Below are 15053 nucleotides of genomic sequence, written 5' to 3'. Positions count from 1 at the left end.
GCACAGTAAAACCAGTTCAGTGGCTGGGCAGGCGTTCAGCGAGCAGCCTGAAGCAACGTGTTGTGTCAGGGACTGAGTACAAAGCCTTGGACAGCTGCAGCACAGAGGTTTAATTTATAGTGACGTTGTGGAGCGTGTGCCAAAACTTTCTTTGCTCCCAAGGAAACAGTTTTCAGTGGATAATCGTTCAGCATCGTAGGGTTGTTTGGAGATGCAGAGGAGCAGTTTGTTTTTTCTCGAGCAGATAGCAATGCTTTGTGGTAAGATTATGGAAGACTTGTCTATTCCCACTTCAGTATAATTGCAGTAGTCACTGCAGTAATATTACTCCCATATTTTGCTAATAGCAACATCTTCACCTTTACCTATTCTGGTGAAATAACAGGTTAATTTTGCTTTCCTGCGTTTGTCAGTCTCTTCCCACTCAAGCAGCTTACCAGGCCAAAATGTTTAAAAGCTGATTTCTGAGAATTGCAAGACTGCTGTGAAATACACTCTGTGAAGTTTTCCAAATTTAAGTCCTTGATTTCTGAGTGAATAAAACAAAAGAATAAAACAAAATTGGTATTTTGTAATTGATGTTTCATCTGTTAAAAATAATTTTGCAGACTTTCAGGCCAAGTTCTTGAGAGCTTCCTTTTCAAATCCATATTTAGATGTATAAATAGGATATTTAACTTTCAAAATGGCTGTGCATTCAACAAATAATTCAGTATTTCCGTACTTGCATGGTATAACATAATTAAAATAGTCACTTTCTGTAAGAGAGGATAGTTTACTATGTTGTAAGTTTTTGTAGTCAAGATGTGACCTCAACCTCTGTCAGAATGACTGGTTCATCCATTCTTAGCTTTTTATCCAATCCCTGATTTACAAGCACAGCTGCAGCTTCTTCTTCAGTTTGTACTTCAACTCTTGGTTCATGGTTTTGGGGTGGGGTTTTTTTGGTTGGCTCATTTTTTTCTTTTTTTCCTTGCTTTCCATCTCACTATTCCTGAAGAAGAAAAGCAGTGGCATCATGTGTGGCTATCTTCTTCCGTAGGGCAATGGGTCTAGCATGACTTGGTACTGGTGCCCATCAGGCCCTACAGAGGCCAGCCTATCTGCTGTTGACTTTCCTTCTCCAGAGCAGGAGAGAGAATAAGAGCTGTGATAGAAAAAGCAGTGGGTCTGAGCAAATTTCTGTTAGGAACAGATCAACGATTACTGGTTCAGATCGCGGGCCCCTCTAGCCTAGTTTTCCAGTCTTTTGGCTTCTACAGTGCCTGCCAGTGTGTATCTAGGAAGAGCAAGCACAGAGCAAGTGTGTATGGCATTGAGTTGTAATAGTTTCCTAGCTGCTGACTATTTTCAGCTCAAGCAATTTCCTGAGCTTGTTGTGGTTTGAACAAACGTCTGTTCCAAATCTCTAGTGAATCTCTTTCCTAATACATGATCGGTCCCTCCTTGAACCCCCGTAAACTTCTTGCATCTGCACTATCCTTTGGCAAAGAGTTCCTCAAGTCTGCTGTTGACTTTTTGTTCAGTTTTGAACCAAACCTGGACCCTCATAGTGCTGGAAAAGACATTGAACAGTTGATCCCCAAATGCTTTCCCCATATTGCTGATGATTTTATAGACTTCATATCCCCCTTAGCTTGTCTCTCTTTGAGGCTAAGGCATCCTAGCCTATTCATCCTTCCTACAGAAGCCATTTCATATTTCTGATCATCTTGCACTTTTCTGAACGTTTTCCAGCTCTAAAGTCTTAGAGATGAGAGAGATGAATGCTGCACACACTATTCAAGCTATCGGTGAATGGCTTGAATATACAGTTGTTGTACAGTGCACAGAGATTCGGTTTTGTTCTTTATGCCATACCTGTTGATTCCTAACACTTTGATTTGATAGAGATTGCACTGGGAGTCAGGAGATTGGGATGCTTTTCCTGGCTCTGCTTTTGAGCACTTGCGTGATCAGATGGCTTCTTGGTTTATGCATCTTCTCTGAACCTTTAAGTTGATGTGGTTAGGTGTGTATGCCCTTAGGGAAAGGATATGTGTATGTTCTTATAGTGGCTGCTGGGGCCCTATCTCCACTGGGGAGCAAGGTACTCTTATATGGGGGCGGGGGTTGTAACATGGTGGTGCTATGCAGGCTGTGGAGTAATGTCTCTATACCCTAGTCCCCAGTAATTATTGTCTGCTAGTTTTGTCATTGTGAGAAATGAAACTACTGCTGTTTGTATCTTTTCCTTACTTTTCTTGCTGGATTCAGTTTATTTTTCTGGTAGCTTGACTTGAGTTGTGGGTGGTTTAAAACTATTTACAATAAAAAGCAGAGTTTTTCATAAACTCTGTTAGACCTTGCATGTTTAGTTAAGACATCTGTGCATACCTTCCTAGATGGAGCCCTAAATATAGTGAGGACCATACTGATAACTCTGTACTGAATGGTTATGTCAAATGCTGTTCATTCCAATGGTTGTAAAATATTTTATTTCTGTTGTGCATATTTGTGTAATTAATGAACTGAAAGTATTTTACCTGCCAGAGCTGATGGCTCTGATATCCTTCTCAGCAGTTCTGTTTCACTCAAACTTTACATAATGCAGAAAATATTCGTCTTTGTCACCTAAAGTGTTGTTAGTATACATTCTTTCCCCTTCCCTTGATTTTTTTTTTTTTTTTTTTGAAGGGAAGCTTCCTTTGGTTTGCAGATAGTCCTTTAAGCTCTAGATTTTTCTTGTTCAGTAAGAGTGAAGTAGTAATAAACCACAGATTGCCTTCAAAGTTTAAGAAGGCAAGCTTTTTTAAAGAGGCATTGCTGCAGAAAGGTGTAACAGGGAAGTTGCCTTACACATACTTAGCTGAGCAGTGTTTATAACAATAATGGTTGATGCATTAATTGTAGTTTTTAAGAGCAATACCCATTACTTTTCCAAGAAAACACTTAAGAATATTTATGTTGGAGATTTTTTTTAAAAAAACCCTGCTTACTGTGTAATACCTTTTTAAAATAGCTAGCCAGATGGATCCAGGGAATGCTTGTGCATGTCACATATGTCTAACGCCTTTCCTTCTCTTGGGACCAAACTGCATTACATCATATTTTATGATTACAGGACAGAATTTTAATGGAACTTGGCCATATGCTTGAGTCATCTGTTCTGTTCAGTTTTGGAAGGATTATACTAGCATCTTCAAAAGACTATTACATTTATTAGCTTTTTTAACCCATAAAATTTGGAAAACTTCTGCTGTTTCTGGCAATGAAAACTATCCATTTTCAGTTTATGATTTATACAACCCTTTGTAGTTATTAACTGAATCTGTTAAAGATGCTATTACAGGATGCAAAAAGATGCTTGTTAATTTGGGTTTCATGTCTCATGAGATGGAAGGAAACTCCAAAGATATGTAATGCAGATAATTACAAAATACAAGTTCTTTGCATTTTTGTCATGACCTACAAAGCTCTTAGGGGTTATCTTTTCTTCCTTGAAGACTTAATGCCTGTTACAAATCCTTACTCTCCCTTCCTCTCCCCTGCCACCCTTCCTCAACATAAATTATTGAAAAGAAAAGCATGTTTTGAAAAGGATGAGAATTAACTAGCCACTGAATGGTCATTGCTCCTGGGAATGGTTTGAATTCAGCAGTTGTAGCTGTTGCATTAGATGCATTCCATAATCCAGCGTAGCCACAGCATACAGTCTCAATCTTGAGTAGTAGAGTGTGTAGAGTAGACAAGACGTGGTAGGGAGCAAATATCTAGGGATATTTGTCCAGTCTCTCTGCTTATAAGCATCAAAGGGAAAGAGTGTCTTTAGGTAAATGTTTTCTAAGTTTGACATTATTACCTGGCATTTCTCTCTCGTGTTAGCCTCTCCAGAGGCTATAACAAAGAGGTTGTGGCTGTGACAGGGTTATTTTTGATGGCAAGAAAGCGGCTGGTAGCACAACAGGACCGCTTTGCATGGGATTGTGTGCTCGGTCCCCAAACAGACTCTGGGCTCTGTGCTGCCCTTCGGGATTTTGCACTCTGTGTATCTTTTCTTTGTCACTTTTTAATTAGCAGTGAATTTGTACTGGGAAGGTGAAAATTTCTTGGTATTGTTTAGCTGCTGAACTCTTTTATTATAGGAACTGTGCATGGATCTTGTGAAGAAGTCAGACTCTAGCCCAGGTAACCCTAAGGAGGGTTTCTCAGTGTGGCAGCAACAGTATCCCTCACGGAGGGAGAACAAGACTAGATGCTGAAGCCATTGGCAGCACTCATCACTGATACGTGAAAAGTAACTTGATGATCTTGAGGAGCAATTAAAAGGAGCCAAGCGGGTTATAAAAAGAAAAGGGGTGGGGGGCATGTGTCTTCTCTCATCTTGTGAGAATAATCCTGGCATGTTTGGTAAGATGCAGGGGATCCAAGTGAGCAAGAGCATTGCAGTGATGACGCTTAGCACTCTAGCAACTCACATGTGGATAAGGAATAAACAGATGAGAATGGGAGGGTTCAGTACATGTAGACTGGTCAGTTAGTGCAGAGCTAGGGCAATTATGCCAGGAGGCAGATAGCTCAATCACTGTTCAAACAGGAAAGGGTTAAACCCCACCACTATCTTGGGGCAAATAGCTGAGTTTCTACAGGCTGCCTGAAGCATGGTGTACCAGCTGTGGCCCTGATCACATGAAAGGTTGAGGCCATCTGTGCCTGGTAGATGGAAAGTCTGCACAACGGGTGTTATTGTTCATCCTCGGAGAGGAGCGAAGCTCCTTATGCAGTTGGGAAGGACGGGGGCCCAAGGGAAGGAAGCAGGGTGGGGGCTCCCTTGCCCTTTCTCTACTTCTGTGTAAAGCCTGCTGCGTGGGGGCAGTTGATCTACCACATACGGCAAGTCTGACACACAGAAGACTTGTCTAATTCTCGGTGCATGTGATGTGGAGGATAAATAACGTGGGAAGATGTGGTGTTGAGAAATCTCATGCACTCTTCCCTGGCTGCTGAAGGGAATTTTATTTTTGTGCAAAACAATTGTTTTTTTCCAAATTTCTTCAGTCCTACTAGGAATGTATCTTAGGTGTAACTTTCCTATGATGCTCAGGTTATCTTTCATTGCACCGATGGAATTTAAAACAGCAAGCTAAGCTTAGCTGTAATATTTGATTTGGAAACTGACAAGTATTAGATCCAGCGTTAATAATCCATGGCACAAACATCCGTCAGTGGCCTCATGAAGATCAGACATAGTGGAGCTTATTTTGCCTTTTTTTGCAGTCTTGAAGTACTTTTAGGGATTGAGTTGAGCTCTTAAAGACTCCAAACAAAACCATTTCTTGGAATAGGGTTTTGTCTCTTTGTATGCACTGTGTTTTGTTTGGCCATGTCAAGGGTTTCAGAATAGAAGGCCATACCCCAGTAACAGTGGATATGTCCTTTACAAGAATGACAAATTCCACTATAAATAGACTATTTTCCTACTCTGAATAGTTTTGAGATTTTAATACAGATTTTTTTTTGTTACGAATTTTGAAATTGGATTGCTTCCTACCATGGCAGTAGGTATAAAAAATAATTTGAAGTGGTTTTAAAAATAACTAAGATGCTTTTTGAGTATTCCGGAAAGTAATAAGATGGTAGAGCTTTGTCAAGTAATCCACTTCAGTCTCTGCTAGTAGGAATGCCCTCCTCTTCCCCCCCTCCCCAACAGCTTTCATTATGTGAGCTGTGGTATCATGTAGATATTTGTGATATAAGGTACCACGGTGACTGGTACCTTACCAATACATCTTGAAGCAGTAGTTTATAGTGATCAGTTGGTCTGATTCAGAACTGTGTGCAGTTCTGTTTGGTGTTGAAGATTTTTTTCCTTATCTATAGAATTCATAATTAGCCTTTGTGTCTTTTTGCCTTTACAGAATAACGATGAAAAAAGGGCAACTGCTCCAAAACTAATGAAAAACAAGTTTACTGTGCAGAAGTGGCAAAATGTGCAGTGGTTGGGAAGTTTCACCACGAGGCAGGAGGAAAGATGGAGCTATAAGGGTAGAAAGTGCCACTCCTCCTAAATGAGCTAATGCTGGATGTAAGTGGGTTCCTGAAGGACAGAACGACGTCCATTCGCTCATCTGGAAGCAGGAAGATCCATCAAACATTGATGGTCTCTGACTAAATTTACTAATCAACAGAAACTACAGGGTGTCATTAAAGATCTGAGTAGACAGAGTAAGCTCAGATACTCATATCAGCAAATAAGAAAATTCTGCATGGGAAGTGTTGTGTATTGCATTGCAAACTTAAAGCCGATGGGCTGACCAAAGAGCTTAGACCTGTTCCCTGGTCATTAGGGCACCCTCTGCTCCTCAGAGACTGTTGTCTCCAGCGCAGTATTGCAGAATGCAAGACAATCGACACAGTAGCTGAACAAACAAATTTTGCTTGCATAGTTGGCAGTGTCCCTGTATCTTACAGCCTGTTTTTCACTGAAAAATACTTACCAAATAAAAGGTGAGATTGGATTATGCAGCCCATTTCACTTCAGATCTCCTGGTTTCTTTTTTTCCCCCAACTGAACATAAAACATCTATGTACCAGAAATCCTGAAGACTTGAAAGGCTAAATGTCCTTTATGTGAGTAACAGTTTGACCTTGATGCATAGCTAAAATCTGTTGATTGAGTAGTTCTTCCATCTTAAAACTTTATTAGAAAGCAGTTCTTTTCCAGTCCTCTAATGCTGAAGATCAGCTTCTTATTTATATATTTTTTTTATAAATTAGAAATAAGGATCTAGATGCTCCTTGGATCACTATTTGTGAGGGAGTTTGTTGTTGTTTGTTTGTTTTTAATTTAAATCTGTGTTCTGACAACCCAGGGATTTTTGAAGGAAGGAACTGCCAGGTATCCAGCTATAGACTGCAGTCTAGTAGGTGTATTTTGGTTTTGATAACACTTACTGAGTAATTTCAAGATGAGAGAAGCAATCATCTCAGTGCATATTCATTATAGTTCAACTCCTTAGAACTATGAACAAAAGCAGAACAATGGCAGATGATCACTTAAAAAAAAATTCTTATCAGTCCTCTTTGAAGTATAAAAAAATCCCCTGTGGTTTTTCGCCTGCATTAAAGTAAGCATTGTTTCATTTATACAAATATACTCAATTAATTGTTGACTTTACTTTCTTCTGTCATATTGAGAATGATCAGTTGCCTGTGGTGTAGTTACTGCTACATCCTTTGCTATCTTCAAGTAAAGATTAATCTCCAATTTCTGTATTGGTGATGTGTGAGGTGATAAACAATGGGCAGTGGTTTGACATATTGCCAGTGCTCTGGCTGCATGTTACTAATGATTTGATGTAGTTTTTCTTATTTTGTTCTAATGCTTAGCATGTGGTGAGCTTTGTGCTTACCACTTTCCTTCATCTCCACTGGAAATAAATTGGTTACTTGAAAACAGCAGTAATTGCTTAAAAGAAAATAGAAGCCTTGAAGCACCTAGATGCAATACTTTCTGATGTTAACAGGAAATCCTGCTGTTCCTCAAATGCAGAAATTGATTTCCTTTATCTTGAAAAGAGGCTAAAAAGTAGCATCAGAAACAAAAATACATCATGGGCTTTACTGGGAAGTGAAGTGAGAAGCATTTGCTAGTTGTGTCTCACAGCTTTGGTAGAACTCCACTATATGCCTCTAAGCTCACTAGTTGTGGCCTGACCATTTTCCTTGGTCTGGGTGGACCTCTTGGCCTCCCTTGCAGACTTTCTGGCCTCAGCCTTTTCCCTTATTTCTTATTCCTTTATAGAAATGAAATCTCACAGCTGAATTATGAAGAGGCTACTGATTTCCCCTCTATTAACTATGCGGGTTCCTGACACTCTGACCTTATGGCTCCTTTGCATTTAAAGCCCAACCGAAATTGTTAAAGCAAACCCAGGTTTGTCAAGCAAATAATTGTCCTTTACTAACAAGAAACATAAATATCTCAGCGAAACAGCAAGCTCTTTAATGCATTTTTTCCCATTTTTATTGCCCTCTTGGGTGTTCAGCTCACAGCCTGCTGCAAATTCCAGTCATTACTTAAGCAAAGACTGCTCTAAGTTTTTTCTTTTTTCCTCCAAGAACTTGCTGTCTCAGGTGGCAATTTCAGTCAGGTCGTCTTTCCCCTTTTCTGCTGGTGAAAGACCCTTTCTTTTCATAGCTTGCAGTCAGGAGACCTTCCAGGCAGTGTCACTGGCTGACAGAAGTGCCCCGCTGAGTGACTTGCTGTTCAGTTGTATTATTCTGGGGTTCAGCAGGAAAAAATGGTTTGCTTGGATAATAATCACATCTTTATCCACAGAAGCTACCCAATGAATGGGTAATTATCAAGGTTTACTGACAATCTACTGTTAGTCTTTTGTTACCAACCCTTGTTCATTCACTCCAGCACAGGCTGTTTCCTGCCTTCTTCGCGGTGGTTTTATCTGCTGTTCATGTGGAATTGATGGTCTGACCCAAACGCAGTCTCCAGTATCAGACAGACCTCACACACTTGGCATAGACGGTTACCCCAACTTGGCACAAGTAGCACAAGAAGCAGGAGAAAGACAATGGATTGACGTTTTTGGTTGCAAGATGTTTGCAGATAACTTGTTTTGCCGCTCCTGTTTCCACCTTTAAAGAAATGCTGTGAGCTGTAAATGCTTTATCTGTTTATGTAAATATTAAGTATTAGCCATCAGTCACTTAAAAGAAGGAACATAGGTGGCCAGGTGAAGCTGGAAAAGGCCATTTCTGGTGTAGCAATTAGACAGTGATGTATAGATAGTATCACTATGAATTGCTTCCAAAGCTGTTGTCACACTTAGCTTTTTTGACAACTTGTTAACTAGAGGTCAGGCCCTTACTTGTGGTGAGGTTAATGAACATAGCACCTTCTGGCATGACATTCAGGATGCTGCGTTAAGTGGTGTGCAGAGTGCAGCAGAGGTCAGCTTGCAATGGCACTGGTGCCATAGATGGCCCATGGGCAGATTTTGAATGGTACGGAAAAGGGCCAGAGCCCCAGAAATGGAAAGGGGCCCCAGAGGCAGCAGCTCCTGGCATTTGCTAAGCACCGAATGTCCTGGGAGCTGCTGCCGCAGACTGGACCAGGCATTGCTGATAACGCTCAACAGCACCTTGCCCCTCTGCAGGAAAGCTTTCTGCCCCACCGCTCCGCTTTGCCACAGGCAAACTCGGTCTCTAATTTGGGGGCTGGAGGGCTGGAAAAGGTATAGGCTACTTACCCGCTTATCACTGACTCCTGGACTATAAAGTTTTCCGATAAGCCATTCTTTTGAGAAAGGCTGTCCTTTGTTGTTTTAACTTTGAGGAATGTTTCCTTTGGTGAGTGCATTCCCTACAATAGGTTGTTGTTGTTTTTAAGACTCTCTTGGGAAGTCCAGCACATGCGGGCTTTCGTGGATGACCTTGTGAGGCGGTGACGTCCAGTGTCTTTGCCATGCAATTGTTTGAGGCCGATCTGCAAGTATTCCTTTCCTTTCCAGACAGGGAGCTGCTGAGTTTGAAATTATCAGGAATTTCAGTTTGCTACTCAGCTTCCCTGCAGTTCTGATTTCAGTGGAGATAACATAATCTGTCTCCAGTAGATTTACAAGAATGCAAGGTCACTTAAACCATCTCCTGTAGGCTGCATGCCAAAGATAGAGAAACACAGTTGTCCAGTTAATGTTTGTTCAGGTTTTTGTGCCTGGAAAACACTGTGTGCAAGTGCTAAGTAGAAGTATTACCTTCTCCTGTTATTTGTTGTCATTTCTTGCATGACGTACATGGGTAATATCCAGGAACCCGCGTTTAGCATCCTGATGTGATAGTGGTGATAAAAAAAAAAAAAAAAAAAAAAAAAAGTGGGTACCTCAAAGGCTTTAGTAAAAGTCTTTTTTTAATTCTTGATCTTCTCCTCTGAACAGAAAAATAATTCCATTTGTGACAGAGAAACCTTCATACCAAAGGCTTTTTTCATAGTTAAAACTTGAATCAACTGTTTTAAGCAATGTTTTCTTTGAACTGCAAAACAATTTGTCAGCTTCACATACTGCGTATGATCTCAGTGATAAAGCATTTTTTGCTGGGCAGTTTCAGCTGCAAATGTAATAACTATTTAATTAGTACATAGAGCCATAGTACATAGAGCTATACAATCATCTATAGGTTTGTGGAGGAAATAATCTGTGTTCAGAGGAACCACTCAGTCGGAAGCTGTCAGTGCGGTTGCTGTCAGTAAGTCACTGAAGCGTGTCTCTCTGTGGCCGACAGAGCTGCGTGTTTAGAAGTTCCTCCTCTCCTGATGGTGAACATTGGAGGTGTTGCAAACGCTCTGCTTCGGGCTTGAGTGTTGCGCCCTTTTTTATGACTACTCGTAAACTAATGGGGAAGATCAAGTGAATCAGCTTGTCCCCGGCCTCGCTCCAGTAGCCTCTGTCTGACAGTGCCTCCCGCAGGGATGGCTTCCCACCCACGGCTTGGCCATCTCCTCCCTGCTCCCTTTTTTAGGTTCTTAAATGCTTAAATATGGAAAACACTTAACAGTTCTTGGAGAGATGCTTCTGACCAGTGCCGTACAGCACACTTCCTCATCTGAAGAATGAGAATTAATGCTAAAGACAATATTTGAGAGGGATGTTAAGTTTCGGTCAGACTGTATCGGTATTCTGATGAGTATTACTTTGTCTCCTGAGAAGTAATGCTTTTAATATCATGGCTTCAACTATACAGGATACTGTTGTTTTGGTTTTTTTAAGGTTTAAAAATTGGCCTGAAGAAAGACTCTGTAGAATGCCAGTTCTCTTTTATTATGCTAAAATGTGTGTTTCATCAGCTGAGTTTTGCATGTGTTCACAAACCGTTGTCATTGCAGAATGTCAATAGTTTGAATGTCAGCTGGTTGGCATGCGGCCTGCAGGAGTGGAGAGGGACTTGGGTTTTGGGGGGGGGAAGTAACGCCCCCCCACACACACATGTGCTGTCTTTTCCAGGCTCAGATCTTGCCAACTTTATTATACACGTGGTTGCCTTTACATGGAGCTGCTCCAGTGTTTCATGTGTATTTGCATGTAGTGCTATGTCTCGTGCTGTACATATTATTTGGTTGGCTAATTTGCATATTTATAACACTCTTAAAAAAATTCTTTAGCTTTATTGCTGATGAAAGGTGTCTGCTTAACACCCTGAGTTTGAAGTTTTTATTGCTGTGGTGCTGCACTTGATAGAGATTTTTCCGAAGATATTGTCCTGCTACTCAGCGTTAACCTCAAGCTTGCTGTGCCCTGCATGAGTTTGCTCAGAACAATATGTATCTCGGCATCTCCAACATAACAGGAAACTTTTATATAAATAAAAAGCCCAAAAGAGTGGTAGTGGCAGATCTGGAACTTCCCAAGGACTGTTTGGTGGGTGGTGCTGTGCTTTTTGGATGAAATACGGAAGTTGAGTCAGTTGGCGTAGCTGAGCAAGGGATCTGTGCCGAGGAGCCTGGTGATGAGGGAGGCAGGATGCGGCACCAGGGCAGCTGAAGGAAGGGGCTGACAGAAATGTGTGGGCTGCTTGAATAAGGGGGGTGGGACTGTTTGTGGGATTGCAGCAGAGGAAGATTGCTGCAGAGGGTTTAAGTAGTTAACATCTCCAGCTATCCTGCCTTTTGGTCACCTCGGTCCCTCCAGCGCTGTTGGCAGAATGCGTCTTGTGTGCATGTGCTCCAGGACAAACAAATGCTGGTGCTGCATGTTAAGTGGCAGGTGAAGGTGGCTTTTATGCTAAAATGAACGGTCATAGCCAGGTCTGGGAGTACCTGTGTTTTCTATTATCACAGCAGAAGTTGACTCTTGAGTTTTCAGCAGATACTTGGTAATAGGTGTGACTTATGGGGTCAAAACCAGATGAGCTAATGTTACAGTGGATTCAGAAATTGTACGTAAAGCAGCAGTCACTTCCTTTGTCCAGAGATTTGTGTATTCTTATCTGCTCTGGGACCAGTAGCTGTGCGGGTGTTAATTACATGAGACAGTGTGAAAGCCCACGGACTAAGGGTCTCCAACTCCCCTGCCAGCTCCTCCTGGGTGCAGTGACTTTCGGGGTGTCATATGGATTCTCTTTTCTTCTAGTTTTTTTTCATGAGGAGGATGGGTAATAAGGCTACAATCCCCCCTTGGAATGGGTGTTTTTGAGAGTCCATGGCATTCCATTTATTTTATTTATTTGCTGTATCTTTAACTTCTGGAATGTGTTGTATGATGCTGCTGATTTGAACAGAGCAGAGGAATAAAAACAGTTCAACAGTGGCAGAGGAATACTTCAGCAACAGTTGATGTCTACGCAGTCAGATTTTCTGTGTGGACAAGCTGATTGCAGAATACAGATGTATCCCTCATTGCATTTTGCAAATAAAATATGAGATTTGTAAATAGATTTATGTAACTTGCCTTGTAGTTAAATGTGTATAATCTTGAAATAGCTTGAATATAAAATTAACCTTTTTCATCTACAATAGTAACATTTTTATTGCTGCCCTAGAACAGAATTGTCATTGCTTTAATGCAAAGATATGTAATTTTTATGTGAGTAATACAGTATGCTGGCTTTTAAGCTTCTTGTAGAATACAGCTATTTTAATTTTTAAATGAGCACATCTCTGCTACAGAATGATGAAGGGAAACTGCACATGTCCCTTGTTTTCCAGGAGCAAAACAAAAGAGCTGGTACAGTAATGTCAAAGATTTTATAGCATCACTAAGAGGAAATCTGAAAACATGTAGTTGGAAGAACTAATATTAGCTGATTAGGTATGTGGCAGCCCCTATGAAACTATTCATTCCTTTAGCAATTCTGTGTAAGCGCTTAGAAGAAAAGACACTAATTAGCTACTAGGACTAGCATCCTGAAAACAGGGTTTTTAAATGATTACCAAATATAGAGCTTCCTATTCTCGCCTTCAGCCTCCTCTGAGAGGGTAAAAGTATTACCAGCTTTGCATGAAAAATAAGGCAATGTACACTGATAGCCTTTCCTTGGCATTGCGATGAATCTGATGGAACTGAGTATTTTCAGGGCCCACGTGAGAAACTGCGTTAGTTACAGCTTGTCCGAGGTTGGTACTGCTTAATCAATGAACAGGAAGCAGCTGTTGAAATGATGCGCTGTTAGACCTTAGTTCAGCTGTGTATGTGTGAACGTGTATTTTTGTTATCAAAAAAGGTGTGGTTAAAAACCACATTAAAGATTAAATGAAGTTTCTCTTCTTTCAAGAGACTAGTACCGTATGTCAGTGTGTTTTACTGTTACCAAAAACACGGCATCATTTTGCAACAGAAGAACCACTTTCGGAGCACTCCAGGCTTCCCCCATTCAGTATCTGTAAATCTCCCAGGTACAGCTTCCACGCTTGATAAATACTGAGGTGTGATTTGAGACCCAGCTGGGCTGGTTTCTCTTGGGTCGGGGATGTTAATTATCAGTGTAATTATAGATAGGGTGATAGTTATCACAGCGACCCCTGCAAGGGGAAATCGACTGTTGATCTTGGTTCTTTCTTAAATTTGGGAGTTGGCATTGGTGTGCTGGTTTGCTGATGTCAGAGTACCGCTAAATGCATTATTGGAATATATACCACTAATTTTTCAGCTTAATAGCTGAATATTAAATATCCGCACAGCTGCTCCTGGAGGACTCAGCTATGCTTGTACTATAAAGCTGAATGCTGCTATAGCTGTGCTGAAATCCATTTTGCCAAGGTTTTTCAGTAAGCCTTAATCTTAACGTTTTCCTGTAGCTTATTCTGCTTCATGTTTCTAAAGCAGAATGGGTTATTTCAGGTCATGAGGAGATCTTAAATTAGGTGTTCTTGTATTTCTTTTTTGAAGTACAAGTTAGTATTTTGTTAGAAGTGTGTGTGTAGATTATCATATTACTTGCAGCCTCCCCCTTCCCTTTCCAAGATTTAAAAAAAAAAAAAAAAGTGCAGGAGGTAGGTGCTGCCAATGCTTTGCAGTTGTCTTGGTGATTTGTGGGTAAGGTTGATTCATCAAATATCCTATATTTAAATATCTTTTTCTTGCATGAGTGGTGAACAGAAACAGGATAAACTCCAAAACAAAAGGCGTAACATGCTCTCAAAAACTGTGTTAATTTTAAAGGATTTTATTTACAAGCAAATACATTTTTTAACATCTGCTTTTAGTAATAGGCTCCCTTTAAAAGCACAAAATTCCCCAAACCAAGAATATGCAAAAAGTTTCATTTTAGGTGGAGACTGCTGCTTGGCAGGGCACTCATTGCCATGGAGTCTAAATATTGCTAAGAGAAACATCATTTTTTGCTGATGTAACTAATGCTCCAGAGTCTACAGTGGTTTATTCCAGTGCTTTATAAGAATAAAGAATATAACTTGCTGGATGTGCATTTACCCACCAGTCAGGGCACTTGCATAATAGACTGCAGTTGTTCTTTCCGTCTTCTGCGTGCCACTTCCTTCGCCAGAGCTGCCGTCCAGACCTTCTCGTTCCAGGTGGCRTTCCTTCGGCTCCTGTCTCGTCTCGTGCTCGGACTGCGCCCTCTCCCTGAGGGTTTTTTTGTTTTGGTTTTTAAACTGCTGCTAACCTGTAACACTTTTCTCCTGTTCCATTTTTCAGGGTGTGCGCAGTCTGTGGAGTTAATTCATATCAGTGCACACCTCATGCTCTCTTTTCCTCAGCAGTTCACGAGGAGGAACATCAGATTTTGTGTTCCGCTCGGGGCAAAAGAGTCTCTGTGCAGAGCGTCAGGACAGAGAGGTTAAGCTGAACATTTCTCAAGGGACATTATTAATATGAATTCGATCCTTGCCAAAGTTGTGCAGAAATCCAGTGCTGATAAATAGGCAGTCATGCTGGAGATGAGCAGACTGATGTCAAAGAGAGAGCTGTAATCTGTTGAAGATGCACTCCTGAGTATAGTAGGGTGTAGTGCTAATCCAAATGCAGTTTTTAATTCCATGCAAACCAGATGCTCTTCGGAAGATTGCACTCTGTTGTCAGTCCAGACAAGAAGCCGTGGATACA

At 40.9% G+C, this 15053-nt stretch overlaps 1 protein-coding gene across 2 annotated transcripts in view; it reads left to right on the top strand.

The window, feature by feature from the left end:
- The window catches only part of RAI14 (retinoic acid induced 14), an 84598-nt gene that overhangs the window by 34143 nt on the left and 35402 nt on the right, over positions 1-15053 (top strand). The gene's annotated exons all lie outside the window — the stretch shown is intronic.

The sequence above is a fragment of the Apteryx rowi genome, unplaced genomic scaffold (genome assembly GCF_003343035.1).
Source record: "Apteryx rowi isolate R43461 unplaced genomic scaffold, aptRow1 scaffold_71, whole genome shotgun sequence".
Lineage (NCBI taxonomy): Eukaryota > Metazoa > Chordata > Aves > Apterygiformes > Apterygidae > Apteryx > Apteryx rowi.
Note: the sequence above shows the minus strand (reverse complement) of the source record. Positions and strands in the feature narration are given on the sequence as shown.